The sequence below is a fragment of the Pinus tabuliformis genome, chromosome 4_1 (genome assembly GCF_031772625.1).
Source record: "Pinus tabuliformis cultivar Carrire ecotype Pingquan chromosome 4_1, CPIR1, whole genome shotgun sequence".
NCBI lineage: Eukaryota > Viridiplantae > Streptophyta > Pinopsida > Pinales > Pinaceae > Pinus > Pinus tabuliformis.
The window spans coordinates 693,502,690-693,522,466 of NC_142303.1; the positions used below are offsets into that span (position 1 = coordinate 693,502,690).

The 19,777-nt window shown below is 39.1% G+C and overlaps 1 pseudogene; it reads left to right on the forward strand.

Annotated features, from left to right (window-relative positions):
• The first annotated feature begins 590 nt into the window (after positions 1-590).
• LOC149178029 (uncharacterized) overlaps positions 591-19,777 on the forward strand; it is a 91,051-nt pseudogene continuing 71,864 nt past the window's right edge.

Below are 19,777 nucleotides of genomic sequence, written 5' to 3' on the forward strand. Positions count from 1 at the left end.
TCAAATAAAATAAATATCACCATTTAGAAATAGCATAAAAAATGAAAAACAATAAATATCATAAAAAAATGAAAAACAACAATTATTGTAAATGCCAGGCCTATATATAAAGACCTAAGTATAATATCACCATTTAGAAATAGCATAAAAAATGAAAAACAATAAATAACATAAAAAATGAAAAACAACAATTATTGTAGATGTGGGGCCTATATATGAAGACCTAAGTATAATATCACTATTTAGAAATAGCATAAAAAATGAAAAACCTCCCCTAATCCACCCTCCCCTCACCCACTCCGCTCATCCTCCCATCCCCTCCTCTCCCCTCACCACCTCACGCACCCCACCCACACTTCCCCTCCCCCTCACCCACTCCACCTCCCCTCTCTTCCCCACCCCACCCCTCACACCTCCCCTCCCCTCCCCCCGCCCACACCCATGCCCCCCCCACCTCCGCCCTCCCCCTCACCTCCGCCTCGTCCCCTCCCCACGGTCCCCGCCCCCGGCCACCGCCCATGCCCTCTGCCTCCACCTCCCGCCCATCGCTCACCGTCCCCACCCACCGCTCACCGCCTGCACCCCAGCCCATGGCCTCTGCCTCCACCCCCTGTCCACGGCCCGCCTCCCCGCCCGACTGGTGGCCGGGCGATTCCCAAAATCGCCCGCCACTAGTCAGGCAGGGAGGCGGGCATGGGCGAGGGCGGGCCGTGGACGGGGGAGGCCGTAGGCGGGGGCAGGGGACAGAGGCAGAGGTTGTGGGCGGGAGTGGGGCGTGGAGGCCGTGGGACGGGGGTGGAGGCCGTGGGACGGGGGTGTCGGCGGAGGTCGTGGGTGGGGGTCTTGGGCGTGGGCAGAGGCGGTGGGTGGAGGCGGAGGCCATGGGCGGGGGTGGGGGTGGAGGCCGTGGGTAGGCGCCAGGGGAAGGGCACAGTGGGCAGGTGGGGCAGAGGCCTTGGGCGGGGGCCGAAGGGACGGCACGGCGAGCGGGTAGGGCGAAGGTGAGGGGGAGGGCGCTTGGGGGGGTGGGCGGGGGCGGAGGGGAGGGCACAAGGGGTAGGCAGGGCAGAGGTGAGGGGAGGGTACGGGGGGGAGGGGATTGGAGGGGAAGGTGGGGAGGCGTGAGGGGGAGGGTGCGGAGGCGTGAGGGAAGGGGGAGGGGGAGAGGAGTGGGTGAGGCGTGAGGGTGGAGGGGGAGGGGTAAGGTGGTGAGGCGTGAGTGGGTTGGGGGGAGGGGGAGAAGGTGAGGGGTTAGGGAAGGTGGAGAAGGGTGTGGGGAGGGCGAGTGAGGGGGAGGGTTAGTTAGGAGGGGAGGAGGTGAGGGGGAGGGCTTGCGGGTCAGGGGATGGGTGACGGGTCGATGTGGGGGCGGAATGTGGGGGGCGGGTTAAGGGGGCAGGGGCGTCGGGTGTGGGTGAAGGGGGTGAGGGTATCGAGAAGGAGGGAAGGTGGTAGGGGGCGAGTCGGGCTGCGGCGCTTAGCCTGGCAGCTCGCCCGCCCACTGCGGGGGTTGGATGATTCTCAGAATCGCCCAACCCCCACGACAGACGGCCGAGTCGCCGGGCCACCCCCACACCCCTACCGCCCCCCCTCGCCCTCACACCCCACCTGCTCGCCTGACCTCCCCGCCCACCCCGCGACACCACCACGCCCACCCACGACTATTGGGCGATTGAGTTTGATCGGACCCACCATGCTCACGATGGACGTAATTGTTATTTTGACTCAGAGAAATTATTAATTAAAAAAAAAATTCTTCTTCATTAAAGTAATTTAATATGAAAATTTTCAAGGAAAAAAATTTAACTTACCTTTCAATTGCGAGAATTCTTCGTTGAATATGTTGTTGATAGCAATGTAGCTGCTCCACAAATTCACGAGTCTTTCAACGAACTTTAGAAAACCTGGATGTGATGTGAGTAATAGTGATAATGAAATTTAATATATAAGTGAAATTATGGAGATGTTTTACCATACGGTTAATGTGGGATAATTTCTTTTAAAATATTATAAAGCGAATATTGTAGAATTGTTTTACAACGAGTTGAATGTGAGATTAATTTATTTTAGAATATATTATAAAAATTAAAAAAAAAAAATCAATTGTTTAGTAAATATTATATACTTTAACTATTAAAATAATTAATGTAGAAGTTGTAGTTTACAATTTTAATTTTAATGATTTATTTCATAAAAAAATTAGTTTACATTTTTCAATAAATTGTAGAATAAAATAATGAAAGTAAATAAATCTAACAAACTTTTTGGAGGGAAATATTTTCGCGAAACTTTTTGGAGGGAAAATTTCATTCTTTAAGCTATATAATATCTTTAGGAGATTCTCCATTTGTATCATTCAACATCTTCTATTTGAAAGGGATGGATTATTCTGATAGTGAAGTTTTGATTTATACACCATCAACATCTTCATCGTGTAACAACTCTATTCATATTGATGAATATAGCGGGAATTCTTCCACTATGAATAGAAAGTCAGTTCTTCCACTTAGTCCTGATTCTAAGGACTATGAGAGCAGCACTGATGAAAGAGGAGATGGAGAATTTCAAATAAATAAAGAGTCACAGATTCTACTTAGTCCTAATTCTAAGGACTATGAAAGCAGCAGTGATGAATAGCATGATGGTGAAGTTCAAAATAATGGAGTGTCACGGTGTCCACTTATTCCCAATTCTGAGGACTATGAGAGCAACAGTTTTGAAGAGCATGATGGTGAAGTTCAAAAGAATGGAGTGTCACGGTGTCCACTTAGTCCTAATTCTGAGGATGATGAGAGCAATAGTTTTGAAGAGCATGATGGCGAATTTCAAAAGAATGGAGTGTCACGATGTCCACTTAGTCCTAATTCTAAGGACTATGAGAGCAGCAGTGATGAAGAGCGTGATAATGAATTTCAGAAGAATGGAGAGTCAAAGTGTCCACTTAGTCCTAATTCTAAGGATTATGAGAACAATAGTGATGGAGAACATGATGATGAATTTCAAAAGTATGGAGTGTCACGGTGTCCAGTTAGTCCTAATTATAAGGACTATGAGAGCAACAGTGATGAAGAGCGGGATGAATTTCAAAAGATTGGAGTGCAACGGTATCCACTTAGTCCTAATTCTAAGGACTATGAGAGCAACATTCAAGGAGAGCGTGATGATGAATTTCAAAAGAATGGAGTGTCACAGTGTCCTCTTAGTCCGCATTCTAAGGACTATGAGAGCAGCAGTGATGAAGGACAGGATGATGCACTTAGTCCTAATTTTAATGAGTATAAAAGGTAGCAGTGACAAAGGACAGGACGTAGCATATTCAATAAGTAAACAGTCAAATTTTCGACGTAGTCCTAATTCTATGGACTATGAGAGTAGCACTGACAATGCACATGAGGAAGAATATCCATTAAACATCGAGTCAAATTTTCCATTCAGTCTAAATTCTAAGGACTATGATAGTAGTACTGAAGAAGGGGAAGATGAAAAATATCCTCCAAGTCAATATTTGAAAAGCAAAGTTGATCATAGTGTGGATAACATTCCTCTTAATGATGATGAAAATCCTTATACAAATGATGATCCAATGATGGAGATGTTGCCAAGAAATATTGTATCGAGGAGTAGTAGCAGACCTTTTCGTATCAATGCAAGTTGTTCTAGTTATACAAGGGGTAGAGCAGAATATCTGACGAGAAGAAGTTCTATCAGCACTCTCATTTCAAGTGAATGTTGCAAAAAAGATTGCTTGAAACATATGGATTTCAAATTTGCATTAGAAAGCAGGAAGAGATATTTGTCAATGAATAAAAGCATGCAAAATTCATATTTAGTTGGGTGCATGCAATCTACATTGTCAGGTTATGATTATCATATTAAGACTTTATTTATCTGTAGAAAAGCTTTTAAAATGTTTCTTTCGATTGGGAATTTTTGTCTCTTGAGAATTCAAGAAAATTTGGAAAAGGATCCCACATTTTATTCAGAAGTGCGTCATAAAAGACAGTTTGGGCCATTATCAAATACTGCAATGTCATGGATGAAAGATTTCTTTTCAAAGCATGGAGAGTGTATGCCAAATAGAGAGACAATACATATTCCAAATAATTTTTCAAGATGAGAAATCTACAACTTATACAAAGAATATGTAGAAGCTGCTAAGGGACATGGCAGGTTTATTACATATCAATATTTTGTGAAAGTATGGAAGAAAGAATTCAACAATGTCCGTATTCCTATGAAGACAAGGATGGGGATTTGCAGTACATGTGCTTCTCTTAAATAAAAAAGGGACAAATGTGAAGGGTCAGAAAGAGGTAAGAATTCATAACTTAAAATTTTAAAATTGTATAGTCATCAACTATAAAAACATATTTCTTAATGAATTTCTTTTATGTTGTGTAGATTTAATTGTCAAAGAACTTCAGGAGCATCACGAACAACAAACAAATGAAAGGAAGAAGTTGTACAAGCATCGAAAGAAGTGTTATGATAATCCAAATAAATATTTTGGTTTGATAATTGATGGTATGGACCAGAAGAAAACGCTTTTACCACATTTTGTTCGCACACCCAAAAATTTACAGGAGTAAAATTTTATTCAGTTTCACTTGGTTGGTTGTATGGTCTTCAATGGGAAAATGTTGCCAAGGGTGTACTTCATAGCTCAAAATATTCATAATGATGCAAATCTGACCATAACCATAATTCATGATGTGATTTCTCATTGGTCTGGTAATCTTCCTGAAGTTCTGTATCTACAATTGGACAACACTTGCCGTGAAAACAAAAATCAGGTTGTTTTTGGATATCTAAACATGCTTGTTGAATTGAGAAATTTTCAAAAGGTAAAGGTTGGTTTCCTTCTTGTTGGGCACACTCATGACCATATTGATCAGATGTTCAGTCATTTTTCAGTCATATTGAGGAGGAAGCAAGTTGGGAGCTTGCCATCACTAATTGAATGTCTTAAGAAATCATACATGCTAGAGCCTACTTTTGATGTGTTGGAAGAAACATTTGACATGCGAAGGTTTATTCTGGGATCATATGGTGAGGGGAAATGCATTGAACAACTTAATGACATTAGCTTCCAACATCAATTTCGTATCAAAAAAATTGATGGGAAAACACTAATATGGGGCAAGAAGTATTCAACTACTGCAGAATGGGCACCATCATCAGGTTTGCAATTTTTGAAGTTCATTCCAGATCATCCAATATTTGCATCAAAAATATTGTTATTACAATCAGTTGGTGAAGTTCAAAATGCACGTAGACAAAATAGAGATATAAATTATTCTGATTGGCTAGAAGAAATTAAAAAATGTATTAGATATACATATGAGTACTTTGACATTGCTGATTCAGTTTGGTGGGAGTCATTTTTCAATAATCAAAGTGATATCATTTCAACAACAACAAATGAAGATATACCTTTGAAAAATCCATTTATTTGGCCACAAAATGTGTCGAATGAACATGAGGAAATAAACATTGTTGAACAACAATAATCTCAAGGTATTATTAATTCGTCACAGGCAGAGGAAAGAGAGATGTATATTGGTTCCATAAGATCTCGTGCACAACATGAAGCCATGGAAGACCTTTACAGTGGTTCAGTACATGATATTAAGGAAAGTTGCATGATTGCAGTGCTAGCAAATGGAGATCCCAATGGCTATCCATTCTGGGTTGCTAAAGTTATAAAGGTCTTTACAGAAAATGAGGATGTTACAAGTGTTGAAGTACATTAGTATGCCACAAATACACACCCATTCAATGGTGTGTATAAGCTAGAGATGGTAGTTGACAAAAGAAATGGCGGAAAGAGAAAAAGAAAGGGTACAAATATAAATCGCCGCCGCACAGACATATTAAAATTGGAAGATGTTGGCATACTTGTTTATGACTTCAATTTAACAAAGAGAGGAACTCTTTGCTTCAAGACGATAGAGATTCTGAAAGGGTTGTTATAGAAGGAACAGTGTTGAGATGAGATTATGATGAAACCAGTCGTAGATCTAGAAGAATTTTGAAACCTGAAATGTTGGGCATGCATGTGGACTCAGATGGGGCACTAGTTGATGAAAGAGAAGAATATGGAACATCTTCATCAGCATCCAGTCACTCATCTAAAGATGTGAATTCTGATGGTGTGCAAGAAAATATGAGTGATTTTGAATAATTGTTTAAGACAGTTTATATAACTGATGTATGCATCGTATCTTGAAATAAAATTGATGATTTCCATATGGTGTTAAATGAGAAGTTGTGAGGCATTTTTATGTTGTTGGATTATATGTCTTAATTATGGTCATTTTTATTGTTTAAAATATCTACAACGCAGTATTAAATTAGAGATATAATGTATGTTTTATTCAATATGAAAATAATTACTTTTGAATTCATTTAGTGATGTAATTTGTTCATAATGTCATGGTTTTTTAATTTCATAGTTGAAAAATTTCAATTTCTTTTGTATCTAGCATGTTATGGTTGAAAACATGTTGAATCTATACTTAGGAAAAAAAATGATATTCTACCAAAAACATTAATGTGTTTTTTTTCTCATAAACAATTTTGTTTGGCACTTAAAAATTTGGTTTTACTAGCATTTTTTAAAAAGTTTGAAAATTGACCCAAAAAAAAAATCGTTGTTCTAGTATCATCACTTTCGTTTTGAAGCTATATTTTGCATGAAAATTTCGTAGTAAATTTCATAGTCACTGCCATTTTTAAAACATGTTCAAAATTGACCCCTAAAAAATAAAATCATCGTTCTAGTATACACACTTTTCATTTTTAGCACTGTTTTTTATGTTTTTTTCGGGGTTTTTTGGCCAGAGTTCCCGTTTTGAGTTTATAGTTCCCATTTCAAAGTTTACATAGTTAGTATAGGGGCCTAACATTATTTGTTTCAAACAAGTGAATAGAAGAATAAAATAAACTTTTTCCTGACAATCCAATAAACTATCCACACATGTCATAAGAAGATTTGAGTCAGCAAAAAAAGGCTCCGCATTTCTAATATTGGTTAAAAGATTACGAAAAGACTCATGTCTCAGATTTTATCCTTTTTGCCAATAAATTTTGTCCAAAGTCACAACAATGTTGAAGACTTCCCATAGATATTTCCAAGTTGTTCTACCTACATACAAGGGTTTATCCTTGACAGGGGGTAGCTTTCCAAGGTCACCCACAAGAATGATAGCCCATCTATTTGTGTGAATAACCTTGGACCTATAAAGCTAATCTCATCAATCAATATATAGCTAATATGGTTCATTTCTTCTTGAGAGACTACTAGAGCCTGGTTGGACAATGATTTTATATCTTTTTTAGGAATTTTCAAAGCAGAATGTATTCTTTTTCCACAAATGTTAAAAGAAACTATACTGGTTGGAGTGAGCAACAACAATGGACTTTTATAAGTCATTGAATCTGAAAGAGCATGAGAAATACAGTGAATGAGTGAAGACATGTCAGTTCCAGCAGTACCTTGAATAATCATTTTCAAACCAACATCATTCACACCATTAACAAAGTGTTGAAAAACAATCTCAAAAGAAGCTAATTGTTTGTCTGATAGACACAAGGGCGAAAAAAATGTATCCCTAACCAAGCTCCCATTGATTCCTGCCAATTGTAATGAATATCAAATTCCCCTCTACCAAGATTGTTAAGGCCTAAAATTCTTACTTTGCTTGGAGGAACTATTCGAGGAAAAACCTGTCGCTCTTCCAAGTATAGATCAAAATTTTCTTCATGTATAAGGGCTCAACATATTCTTCATTTCCTCCATCTGAAAAAGGGGCTCGATCAACATGCCACACACGATATCTGAAATTCCTCCAATTTTGAATGATACTTTCAGCCGAAACCCCTATATCAAGAAATGTCATGAAACGACTTGTATAAAAGAAACTCACTCTAATATAAGGTTTCAACCTCTTCTAACTCAACATCAGGAACAACATAAAATTGTGGCCAAACAAAAAAATAACATGGTTATCTCGTGGCCTCCATGGCTCCTGCCTACAATTGGCATCAAAACTCCATGAACTTGTTGTTTCTATCAAGCACAAATGCTCCAAAAAAATAGGTCGGGTTTGATATACCTGAATGAAATTGTTTGCACACAAAACCTCATTGAAATGTAGTGATATCTTTTGCTACAATTTATTTCTAACATTCAAAGGGGAAAAATTGCGACTACAAACGAGAATAATGAGTTTTAGCAACAAAAGGGAGGTTTCTTGAGCTCCAATGTCATGCTCAAAAAGCATTTCCACAAGGAACCTTCGATACACAGACAACGCAGGAGCCTCAGATAAGCTACCACTAGCCACTCTTGTCAACATTTCATGATAATGTTTTGATCTTCTCTCTACCTTTGAAACATACTTCGCTATATATTTCAATACTACATGTCAAGACATAACTGGCTGGAAATCAACATTTTCTCGCCACATTGTTAAAAGATATACATTATGAAAATTTAAACAGTCATAGTTCCGCGCTAGTTCATACTTTTTTTCCATTTTTCATCTATAGGTTGACTCCGCACAAACCTCCCATGGAGCATCATAGCAACACGAAAGGACCGATCCTTTTTTACGTAAACATGAATCAACGTTGCATTTCGTATGCCTCAAAACACGATCCACCAAATGTGTAGGAATTTACAGGGTAAGTTACTCAGACAGAACACCAAAGGACACCACTCACAAACAAATCACAGATCATAGATCAATACACCAGTATTATTTACGTGGTTAAAACCCTCAAAGAGGGAAACAGTCCACGGCCCGAGCCAACGTGGCCACTTTAGGCAATTTATTAATAAAATAATGAAAATTTACATAATCTTCTCTCATGAACGATTACCCTACAAATGACCCTCCATGCTCTTTAAATAGAGATCATGGATCAATCAGGTGTTAAGCCACGAATCAAGTGTCAGTAATACTGAGGAGAGAATGAACTGTCAGATCACTACATATCGTGACCGTTGGATTGGAAGTTACAAAAGTACATAGTGAAGAAACACACTTTACCTAACTCTACACTAGGCCAAGTTATACTTAACTATTTCCTATGTGTCAGAATATCCTAACATCCCCCCTTAAGAATAACTTGGGATAGGATTTAAGGATGTACAAATATGACACAATAGGAGAAGGAAGGAGGCATTAGATCCTATCCCCCCTTAGTGACAACTTCCTGAACTCCAACCATAAATCGAAGTTTAGTAAACTTCACCTCTGTGAGAGCCTTTGTAAAGATGTCTACAACTTGATCATCTGTTGAACAATATTTCACTTCAAGAACATGGTCGTGAATAAGCTTTCTGATGAAGTGCATGTGCAGTTCAATGTGTTGGACTGGATCTTTGCATAGTTGAATGACACTTTGATTATCACACCAAAGTGTAGTCGGATGCTACTGCTGAAAGCCAAACTCTGACAGGATCTGATGAAGCCACACAACTTCCTTACTAGCTTCTACAACACCATGATACTCTGCTTCTGCTGAAGAAAGAGAAATGACACTTTGTTTCTTGCAAGCCCATGTAATAGGTCCCGAACCAAGAGTGAACACATAACCTGAAGTAGACTTCCAATCATCAGGGTCACTAGCCCAATCAGAATCAGTGAAACCAACCAATAGAGGAGATGCTTCTGCATTGTAATGAATCCCAAATTGAACTGTATCTTGAACATAATGAAGTATTCTTTTAGTTGCTTTCCAATGACTTTCATGTGGGTTTTGCATAAACCGAGCAATAAGGCCAACAACAAAGGAAATGTCAGGACGAGTATGGGTCAGATACAAAAGTTTTCCTACAAGTTGACGGTATAAGGTAGCATCAACTTCAGGGGAAGTACAAGTGACTGAAAGTTTGGCTTTAGATTGAAAGGGAGAAGGGGTTGGCTTACAGTCTTCCATGTGAAAATGGCATAGAATATCACATGCATACTTGGACTGGGAAAGGGAAATACCTTCCTTGGATTGAAAGACTTGAAGACCAAGAAAATAATGCAAGTGTCCTCAATATGTCATTTCAAACTTCTTTTTGAGGCTAGACTTCACATGGTTTATAAGGTTTGGATCAATACCAGTAAGGGTAAGATCATCAACATAAGAACAAGAATGATAAGAGACTTGCCCACTTTCTTGGTGTAGATAGTATTGTCAGAATGACACCTAGAAAATCCAGTTTCTAAAAGAAAGCTATTCATTTTGGAATACCAAGCCTGAGGGGCTTGCTTGAGACCATAAAGGGATTTCTTAAGCCGACATACAAGGCTGGAGTCTGTTTTTATAAAGCCAGTAGGTTGTTCCATATATATTTCTTCATGCAAGTCCCCATGCAAGAAGGCAGATTTAACATCCATTTGATGGACTTCCCATTTGAAAGAGGCAGCAAGGGAAAGAACAAGGTGGATAGAGTTCATTTTGGAAACAGGGGAGAAGGTTTTAGTATAGTCAATGCCTTCAACTTGTGAAAAAACCTTAGCAACAAGACGAGCTTTATGTTTATCAACATTTCCATCTGGTCCATACTTAGTTTTGTAAACCCGTTTGCATCTAACAAGTTTTCATCCCTTTGGAAGGGGAACAAGATCCCATGTATCATTTGCCAATAATGAATGATATTCTTCATTCATAGCTGCTTCCCAATCTGGATGGCCTGAAGCTTCTGCAAAAGTTTCAAGATCATAATTAGCTAAAGCTTGAGCGAGTAAAGAATAGGCTCTATCAAATTGAGAATGTGTATATTGTTGATCTGTAGGATCACCGGCAAGAGCACTTGCTGCATCCTGAGTAGAAAAAACCCATTTTGGAAGTTGAGGAGCTGAAGGAGGGTCCTAAGAAGGTGGGGGAGGATTTTCATCCTCGCTGTCATCATCTGAAGAAGAAATATTTTCATAAGTAGAAGGGATAGAGAGAGGTGGCACATCCGCCAAACTAGGCTCGTAGGCTGATATATTTTAAGAAAAATTTACATCTCTTCTAATAATAACATTTTTTGGACTTAAGTGGAATAAGTTTGTATCCTTTGACATCTTCATAATATCCAGCAAAAATACATTTTTCACTCTTAGGTTCTAAAGCTTTATGTTTCACATCTGGAATATGGGCCCATGCTTCACTTCCAAAAACATGAAAGTGACTTACATTTGGTTTAATTGAGCTCCATGATTCGTCTGGAGTGATATTCTTTAAAACCTTAGTAGGAGTGTGATTTATTATGTAATTTGCATAGTTAATTGCTTCTGCCCAAAGATTAAGACTAAGTCCTTTAGATTGAAGCATATAATTAGCCATTTCCTTTAAGGCACGAATCTTCCTTTCATCTACACCATTTTGTTGTGGAGTATATGGAACAACATGTTGCATTCTTCTCAGTGAAAATTTTGATGAATTTGTTGTTAACATATTCTCTGCCAGTATCAGATCTTAGCTTAAGAATTTGATGTCCAGATTGTTTTTCAGCAAAGGCCTTAAAGGCCAAGAACATGTTAAATACTTCACTCTTGATTTTTAAGAAGTATACCCAAGTGCATCTAGAGAAATCATCAATGAAAGTTAAGAAATACTTGTAGCTAGAGAATGAAACAACTGGAAGTGGAACACATAAATCACTATGCACAAGGTGTAAAGGGGCCGAGGCGTGCCAAGAGGCACGTTTTTCAAAACTATCCCGATGATGTTTTCTGAGCACACATCCGGAACAAACGCCATCTCTGCAAGATACCATTGGAAGACCTATCACCATATTTTCTTTACATAGATTCTGAAGGGAGAAATAGTTTAAGTGACCAAATCGGTCATTCCAAAGTTTGCTCACTTCATCATTATGAGCAACAAATACCAAGGGAAGATTTGATGACCCAAAGTTATTAAACGTATACAACCTTGTAGAATCATCAGCAATGCCAGTAGGTAAAATTTGTCGAGGATCTCTTAGGTCCTTAATTAGAACATCATGAGGTGAAAATTCAACGATTTTACCTTCACGTGAATGAGTTATCTGATATACAGATAGAAGGTTGCAGTTGTCTATATGAACAGTTCCAGTCCCTACAACACTAAGAGATCTATCATCACCAACATATATATTTTTGGTGTTACAATCATTTAAAGAAGAAAACATGGCTTTGTTTGGCCATGTGATAAGAAGCTCCAGAATCAATGAGCCACTGATGAGAATTAGAAGAAGATACATTTAGTGCATATCCAGACTCAGATGTTTGACAACCATAGGCAGAAAGTGCTATTCTTGAAGATGAAGTTGAAGTTGAAGAGTGCTCCAAATGGATGTTATGCTTCTTCATTGCTACTTCAAAGGCTTCCATATTCTTGAAGCATTTGGATTCTAAGTGGCCATCTCGATTACAAAAGTGGAAATTTCTATCAGTCTTCTTCCCTTTTGTTTTTATTTGCCTTATCATTTTTTTGAAATGATTTTTCATTTTGAAACTGAAATTTCTTAGAACCCTTGTTTGGTTTAAGACCATTATTTTTAGGATACAGCTTCTTAGGATTCTTTGAATTTGATTGTTGTTGGGTGGCTAAGGCTTTCTTAGAAGAGTTTCTAAGATTAAGAAGACCAAGGTGTAAGAGTTTTTCTTGTTCTCTTATTAAATAATGACAAAAGGCATCAGAGGAAGGGGACTTGTATTCTTGTCCTTGAGAAATGAAGGCTTCTCTTGTAGAATGGAAGGTGGAAACAAACACAGAGTAGGCTGGTCCCAACTTAGTAAGAATGGAATAGATAAGGCTACCATCTACTTTCTTAACCTTAACACCTTCCAAGAGAAGTCTAAGGGTCTTGAACTGGGACAAAAAATCTTCAATGGAAGAAAAATTATTGGGGTCCAATTTAAGCAACTCATTTTCGAGTTGATGGGCTCTAAGTTCATTTTTAATTCCAAAAACTTTAGTGATCTGTTCCATTGCTTCATTAGGAGTATCAAGTTCTGCGATATGGAATTTAAGGTATGGAGAATAGACATCCCTATCAACCCACATGCTTTATATTGCCTATTTTCCCATTTGGATACCTTATCTTCATCTTTCAGTTTGGTTTTTTGGCCTGACGCTATTCTGTAAAGACCTTTACTTCTAAGTAAATCCACAATGTAGGACCACCATTGGAAGTAGTTGATGCTGTCAAGAATAACTTGGCATGGAATTTCCATTTTAATAGAAACAGAAACTATAGATGCTGAAACTAAGTGTTCCAATGGAAATATTTCGAAAAATTAGGCTGATTAAAAAAAACGGCTTTGAAAACGTCTTCCAGATGAAGAAGTTATGGCATTTTGAAGAAAAGTTGTTGAAGATGCCGATGAACTGTGGGAATGTGTGGAAATGAATGATAATGTTATATTTTAAAAAAAATCCCCCCCTTTCCAAACTTAATCTAATTAGCTCAACAAAGAGAAACACTTGAACTCAAGACCTCTATTCTCATAAAGTAACTTTGGACCAAGTGAACTAGTTTAAAAGGTTAGTAATTTTTTGAAAAGAGGAATGGTTTTTTTTTTGGGTCACCGAAGCTTTGGGGCGCGTGCGTTGGGTTGTGTTATATTATTTCTACGTAGTTAATAGGGGGTTTGAGGGGCACCCGTAACCCCAATTTATGGGGTCCAGGGCAACGCCCCAGAAAATTTTGGTTTTGGACCCTATGTTAGGATGGGCGGACCCACCTATGATTTTGTGCATGATTTTCGCACATGTTTTCGGACGCCATGGTTTTTGGTCCATGGTATTGGACGCGATGCTTTTTTAGTCCATGGTATTGGATGCTTTGGCATGTATAAATATGTATTGTAACATTGAAAGGAACAGAATGAAAAATCAAGCTAGTAGTCCCAGTTTTGGGATCCAAGGGAAATCTCTGTGTATATGTGTTTTATGTGTTATGCTCTCGCATTGTTTATTTTCTGTGTTTTAGAATTCGTATGCAGGTAATTTTTGTACGGGGTTAAAACCTACATTTGGTATCAAAGTAGATTTGGCTTCAAGGGGATGCCTTTGTTACTGAGGGGTTTTGCTCAGGCTTGTGGTAGACCCTATTTAGTGGGAGATCTACGAGATTGATTCTGGTGGTGAAAGAAGATGGCGAGCAATGGAAAGATAGAGATCGAGAAATTTAATGGTCAGAGTTTTGAGTTTTGGAAACTCAAGATGGAGGATCTGTTAGTGGATAAAGATCAGTGGATCACAGTAGATCCGGGTACTAAACCAACAGGAGTGTTTGATGAAGAATGGAAGAAGTTGGATCGGAAGGCAAAGAGCACAATACGATTGTGTGTATCAGAGTCAGTATTGTTGAATGTTTCAAGGGAAGCTACAACAAAGGCTTTGTGGGACAAGTTAGGGACTTTGTACTAGTCTAAGTCTCTGGTGAATAAACTGTTCCTACGGAAAAAGTTGTATAACCTGAGGATGAAAGATGGAGACTTGGTGACAGAGCATCTAAACGCATTTAATACTGTGGTAATTCAGTTAGTATCTGTTGATATTAAAATTTCAGATGAAGATAAGTGCATCAGTTTGTTGTGTTCTCTACCAGATTCGTGGGATAGTCTGGTTATTGCAATAGGTAGTAATGCAACTACCTTGCAGTTTTATGAAATAATCTAAGCCTTGCAGACGGAGGAGATGAGATGAAAAAATATGGAGAGCCAAAATGGTGATGCCTTGTTTGTACGAGGGTGGTCCCAGAACAAAGACAAAAATAAGTCATCAAGTGGGATATCTACCTCTAGAGGGAGATCTAAATCTCCAGGAAAACCTGTAAAGGTGGTGTGCTGGAAATGCGGAAAGGAAGGCCACTTCAAAAGGGACTGTAAATATAAAGCTCCTGACAAAGGAAAGGGATCTGAGGAGGCTCCTTCTACAGAGGCAAAAACCACCTCAGATGAAGGTGGGGATGTGTACTTGGCTTCTTCAAGTACACATGTAGATCATGAAGCATGGTTGATTGACTCAGGTGCATCCTTTCACTTCACTCCCCATAGAGAGTGGTTCTGCGAGTATGAGAAATATGATGGTGGTGATGTCCTCTTAGGGGATGAAAGGAAGGCTAGAATCGTTGGTCGCAGAAAAGTAAAGTTGAAATTGCAAGGTGGAAGGGTTAGAATGCTTCCAGGTGTTCTACATATTCCTGCATTAGCCAAAAATTTGATTTCTGTTAGCAAGTTGGATGATGCAGGTGTAAAAACAATGTTCAAGAAGGATACTTGCAAGATGGTTCGAGGAGCATTGGTATTGATGTGGAGAGTTCAGATTGGAACTCTGTACAAGCTGCAAGGTAGCACTGTTATTGATGGGTGCAATAGTTCTGTGGTTCCTGAAAGTGGAGCAGAAAATCTAGTGGTCTCTCGAGTGAAGACCATGCTGTGGCATCAAAGGCTTGGACATATTGGAGAAAAGGGCCTTTGGATACTTCATGGTAAAGGTATGGTAGAAGGTATGAGTAATAGCTCTCTGGATTTTGATTTCCATGAAAATTGTGTATACAGGAAGCAGAATCGGGCGAGTTTCCCCTCTGGTGGTAAGAGGGCAAAACATATATTAGAGCTTGTGCAAAATGATGTGTTTGGACCTGTGAAGGTTCCATCACTGGGTAAGTCTGTGTACTATGTATCATTTATAGATGACTTCTCAAGGAATACATGGATATATTTCCTTAAGAAGAAATTTGAAGTCTTTGATATGTTTAAAGAATTTAAGGCTCTAGTGGAAAACCAGACAGAGAAGAAGATAAAGGTGCTGAGGATAGATAATGCTGGAGAGTTTTGCAGTAAGGAATTTGAAGAATTCTACAAGAAGTGTGGAATAGCACAGCAAAAGACTAATCCATATACACCTCAACAAAAGGGAGTTGCAGAAAGAATGAACAAGATGTTGATGGAAAGGGCAAGAAGCATGCTCAGTGGTGCTGGGTTAGGACAAGAATTCTGGGTAGAGGTGGTGGATACTACATGTTACCTAGTCAACAAGTCACCTTCATCAGCGTTGGAGGATAAAACTCCACAAGAGGTATGGACTGGTAAGAAACCCCCTCTTTCACATCTAAGGGTATTTGGATGTGATGCATATGTACATGTTCCAAAGGAGAAACAAACCAAGTTGGATAGTAAATTTGAAAAGTGCATCTTTGTTGGGTATAAGGATGGTTTAAAGGGTTATAAGCTTCGGAACCCAGTAATAAGGAAGGTTGTGGACAGTCGAGATGTGGTGTCCAGAGAGGTGAAAGATGTTATTAAACATGAATTCCAACCAAAGGAGCCTGAGAAGATAGAGTTTGAGCTAAAGGAGGAAGAATCAGACTCTACAGCAGAGGAGGAATCAGAAGATGAAGAGCCACAAACTCTGACTGTGAGAAGATCAGTTCGAGAAAGAATGCAGCCAGAAAGGTATAGTCCATCTGCTTTATGTTCAAATTTTTCTTTGTCTTTTACTGATGATGATCCCAGAACTGTGAAGGAAGCAGTGGATTCAGAGGTTGGAAAACTCTGGAAAGAGGCCATGGTTGATGAAATGGCATCTTTGCACAAAAATGAGGCTTGGGATCTGGTGGAGTTGCCGGCTGGAAGTAAACCATTGGCAACAAATAGGTGTTCAATAAGAAGACAAATGCAGAAGGAAAAGTGGAGAAATACAAAGCTCAGTTGGTAGCAAAAGGTTATTCCCAGGTGCCGGGAATTGATTTTGGGGATATTTTTTCTCTTGTTGCCAAGGTAACTTCTATTAGATTACTTTTATCTATTGTTGTTGCTTTTGATTTTGAGGTAGAATAGATGGATGTGAAGACGAAATTTCTTCACGGGGATCTAGAAGAGGATATCTACATGAAACAACCTGAAGGCTTTGTGGTGAAGGGTAAGAAATAACTGGTATGTAAATTAAAGAAGTCTCTATATGGGTTAAAACTGTCACCAAGGATGTGGTATCAGAAATTTGATACATTTATACAGGGACTTGGCTTCACCAGAAGCAAAGCAGATCACTGTGTGTATTTTCAATTAATTGGTGACCGTGTTATTTATCTGGTCATGTATGTGGATGATATGTTGTTGGTTGGAAATGACAAAGAAGTTATCCAGGATTTTAAGACCCAATTGTCCTCCAAATTCGACATGAAATATCTTGGTGCTGCAAACTATATTTTGGGCATGGAAATTAAAAGAGATTAGGTAAAGAGGAAGCTTTGGTTAAACCAGAGGAAGTATGTCGAGACAATATTGCAGAGGTTTAATATGCAGGATAGTAAACTGATGAAGGTTCCTATTCCTGTAGGTGTGAGGTTATCTACTGAACAGTGTTCCAAGACATAAGAAGAGGTAGAGAACATGTCCCGTGTTCCATATGCTAGTGCAGTCAGTAGCCTGATGTACGTAATGGTATGTACTAGACCAGACATTGCACATGCAGTGGGAGTATTAAGTAGGTTTATGTCAAAACTAGGGAGGAGCACTGGATAACAGTGAAGTGGGTTTTCAGGTATTTGCGTGGCACTAGTGATTATGGTTTGTGCTACCAAGGAAGACCAGGATTGGACAGAGTGTTCAATATTCGTGGCTTTGTTGATGCAGACTGGGCTGGAGATTTGGATCAGAGAAGATCTACAAGTGGGTATGTGTTTAACCTATTTGGAGGTGCAGTCAGTTGGATGAGTAAGAAACAATCTATAGTGGCACTATCAACTACAGAGGAAGAATACATGGCAGCCACTCATGCAAGCAAGGAAGCAGTTTGGTTGCAGAGATTGTGTTCAAGTATGGGGTTAGGATAGGAAACTATAAGGATAGACTGTGACAGCCAAAGTGCAATTTTCTTGGCAAAGAAACCCACATATCATTCAAAGACAAAGCACATTGATGTTCAGTATCACTTTGTGAGGGATATGATAGAAGAAAAAAAGGTGTTGCTGGTAAAGGTGGACACTTTGAAGAATACTGCAGATGCATTGAAAAAATCTGTGAGCTCTGAGAAGTTCTCTTGGTGTAGAGAGACAATGGCCATTTCAGGGCTGGAAAAATGAATAAGCTCTCTTGTGACCCCCTGTGGAAAGAAAACAACAAGTGGGATAATGTTGGGTTGTGTTATATTCTTTCCACGTAGTTAACAGGGGGTTTGAGGGGCACCCGTAACTGCACTTTATGGGGTCCGGGGTAGCACCCTAGAAAATTTTGGTTTTGGACCCTATGTTAGGATGGGTAGACACACCTATGGTTTCGTGCATGATTTTCGTACATGTTTTTGGACGCGATGGTTTTTGGTCCATGGTATTGGACGCGACGGTTTTTTGGTCCATGGTATTGGATGCTTTGACATGTATAAATATGTATTGTAAGAGTGAAAGGAACATAATGAAAAATCAAGCTGGTAGTCCTAGTTTTGGGATCCAGGGGAAATCTCTGTGTATATGTGTTTTATGTGTTATGCTCTCGCATTGTTTATTTTCCGTGTTTTAGAATTCGTATGCAAGTAATTTTTGTATGGGTTAAAACCTACAGCGTGCTTACTTGAGAAAGCTCTCTCTTGCCTACAAAACAAAAACCACAAAACCGAAAACCGACATACAAAAAAAAAACAAACCTTATGGTTTGAAGTTAGCTTTACCCAGAAACTAACAATTTTCCTCAATGTTTTTGATTTTCTGACATCACACTAAGGCGCGGCGGAAAAGAGCATACGCATGAGAAAAATCATTCCTTTATGTTTCTAATTTGCCTAGATCGAATAGAGTCGTAGGCCAAAGAGCATATGTAGAAATGAAAGGTATAGATCCGATAATAAAAAACAGAGAGCTAAATAAACCAAAATAAACAAAGAGAAATAACTAAAAACTGCAAATAAACATTGTATACCTCCAGATCTTAAAAATGACGTAGCTAGGGCTACCGGAAACCTTTTCGTGTCAACCGAAAGGGGTTCCTCACTGGAACAGATGCTCCTAACACAATAGAGCAGTCCTCTCAGCCTAGAAGCAGTCAGTAATAGTATATCTAGGAAATGACAGTCAGATGCAGTTCTACCGGCTTCAGATTTGGATCACTAATGTATGCAGCCCTCAAGTAGCTCTGATGCCATGTACGAATTTACAGGGTACGTTCCTCATACATAACACCAAAGGACACTGCTCACAAACATATCACAGATCAATACATCAGTATTGTTGACGTGGTTAAAACCCTCAAAGAGGGAAACAGTCCATGGCCTGAGCCAATGCAGCCGCTTCAGGTAATTTATGAATAAAAGAATGAAAATTTACATAAGCTTCTCTCATGAATAGTTAACCTATAAATGACCCTTCGTGCTCTTTAAATAGAGATCATGGACCAATCAGGTGTTAAGCAACGGATCAAGTGTCGGTAATACCGAGGAGAGAATGAACCGTCGGATCACTACATATCGTGACTGTCAGATTGTAAGTTACAAAAGTACATAGTAAAGAAACACACTTTACCTAACTCTACACTAGACAAAGTTATACTTAACTATTTCCTATGTGTTGGAATATCCTAATAAAATTCTCAAAATATTCTTCAGGATTGCAAGAAAAAATTTGTTGTGTATTTAATAGGCATGGATTGTCATTCAAACTTCAAGGTATGATGACATTTTGATAATCTATGTCATGCAAATTCCAAGTTGTAACATATTTGTTCAAATAGCACATTGTTGCACCAACAACAACGATGTCTAGCCAATCCAATGTTTCCATATTCGGTGCTTTAGGAAACAACAAAAA